The sequence below is a fragment of the Corvus kubaryi genome, unplaced genomic scaffold (assembly GCF_017639235.1).
Source record: "Corvus kubaryi isolate FWS band 111438036 unplaced genomic scaffold, C.kubaryi_AGA036_p1.0 37265, whole genome shotgun sequence".
NCBI lineage: Eukaryota > Metazoa > Chordata > Aves > Passeriformes > Corvidae > Corvus > Corvus kubaryi.
The window spans coordinates 2,179,075-2,181,045 of record NW_024581080.1 but is presented as its reverse complement, the minus strand read 5'-3'; the positions used below and the strand labels follow the sequence as shown (position 1 = coordinate 2,181,045).

The 1,971-nt window shown below is 54.9% G+C and overlaps 1 long non-coding RNA gene across 1 annotated transcript; it reads left to right on the top strand.

Annotated features, from left to right (window-relative positions):
* Positions 1-167: 167 nt before the first annotated feature.
* On the top strand, positions 168-1,596 carry LOC121663039. The gene is made up of 2 exons (XR_006015509.1): positions 168-337; positions 1,348-1,596. It is a non-coding gene; the product is annotated as an uncharacterized LOC121663039 (long non-coding RNA).
* The last annotated feature ends 375 nt before the right edge of the window (positions 1,597-1,971 follow it).

Here is a 1,971-nt window from a genome sequence, read left to right as displayed (position 1 = left end):
AGGAGAAGGAGAAGGAGAAGGAGAAGGAGAAGGAGAAGGAGAAGGAGGAGGAGAAGGAGGAGGAGGAGGAGGAGGAGAAGGAGGAGGAGAAGGAGAAAGAGGAGAAAAAGGAGAAAAGAGAGGGGAAAAGGAGGAGGAAGAGACGATGGAGGAGGAGGAGAAGAAGAAAGAGAAGAAGAGGGAGAAAGAAGTAGAAAGGGAAGGAGGAGGAGGAGGAGGACAAGGAGAAGGAGAGGAAGGAGAAAGTGGATTTATGTGAGCACAGAGAGGGTTTAGCTCAGGGGGAAAAGGCACAGAAGACGATGATTCATTTTCAGCAGAGTTCGGTGTTTCTATGGTAAGTCACAGCCGGGGAGGCCCAGCCAAGGAGGGACCCGCACCAGCTGGGCCAGTGGCCGGAGCCGCAGCTTTCCAGGAATCCTCTGGGCTTGGGCAGGGCCAGGAGCTCAGGAGTTCTGCCACCATGGGAGGGCAGAGCCCTGCGGTGTCTCCTGGCTGTCCCTGAGGATGTGCTTGGCTCCTCCTGGGATGGAATTCGCCCTCCCTGGCTGCCCCATCCCATCCCATCCCATCCCGGTCGTGTCCACACTCGCCCTGGGTGCCGCGTCCTCCCCCACAGCCGGCTCCGACGCCGCCGTGCTGCTTCACCTCCCGAGTCACCTGGAAGCCTTCCCAGGGCAAGGGAGCCCCGGAGAGAAACTGGAAAGGATCGTGGTGGAGGTTTGGGTTCTTGAGGAGCGTGGGGCGAAGGCCAGGCTCTGAAATGCCCCCCAGAATCCTCTTGGATCTCCCTGTGGTGGGAGCCGACCCGTTGTGAAAATCCCCCTGCAAACATTCCCAGCTTTTAAGAGAGCCTAGAAATCCCTCCAGCAAAACCCAACCAGAAAAATTCCCAATAATCCACTTTTTGTACTTTCGCTGCAAAGAGGGGGTGGAACACCCGGGATTTGCTTTCCTGGAGGGAGCTCGGGCAGGGAAATGTTCCCCGGCCTCGCTCACGTCCGGCACCTCCAGGAGCGGCCCAGGTGAGTCCCTCCCTCATCCCTTCCACCCCTTCCTTAATCCCCCTGGACACAGCCCTAAGTGGATTTGCATGGATACATGGAATAAAATCCCTTATATTTAAGGATAAAGAAAAAAGCAGAAATGACAAAGCCAGGATTTCCCCCCCCCCCCTTCCTTTTTTCCCCCCTTTTTTTTCCTACTGCCAGATTATTTACAAATCCATTGAAATTGGATAGAACTCGGTCCATGCTCGTTTGCTGCTCGGGAGGGAATTACAAGATAATCAGATCAGTGATAAAAGCGAGAAGTAGGTGTGTATTTAATGACTTTTTCCCCCCACAGAGCCATGAGGGAAGATTGGAGGAGCAAGGAAAGGCTGGAAAAGGAAACGGGGCCCTGAGAAGCAGCTCTGGTTCCAACCCCAGCCATTCGAGCAGCAGAAAAAAAAACCCCAAACCTTCAAAAGGTCATGAGAAAATCCAATCCCATCCCAACTCAAAGGCAGATTGATATTTCCTCTTCCACTTCTGGGATTCATCCCTGCCTTTCCTATTAAAATTAATGCTGGGAGCGCGTCCCGGCTCCTGGGCAGCTCCTCAGCCTCTTCCTTTGATCGGTGCTGAAGCAGAGACAAGCCCCAAACACGTCCCCAGAGCTCAGAGCAGCGTCGGCTCCGCGCTTTGACAGAGCAGCTTCCTCCGGAATGGGAACAGGGATGAGCTGGGTGCTCCCCGGGATCGCTCTGGAGACCCCCGGCACCCTGGGAGTGTTCCCCGTCTAATCCAGCTCCAACCCAACCAGGAATTCCTCCCGTCAGAAAGAGGAGATGGAAAATTTGGGGCAAAAGGCAAACGCAGAGCCCGGATGTTTTATCCGTGAGAGGAAATGCTCCAAATGCTGCTCCAAAATCGTGCTCCAAATGCTGCCCCTGGTGTGGGGAGGGAGCTGAGGGGTGGAGCAAAGGGG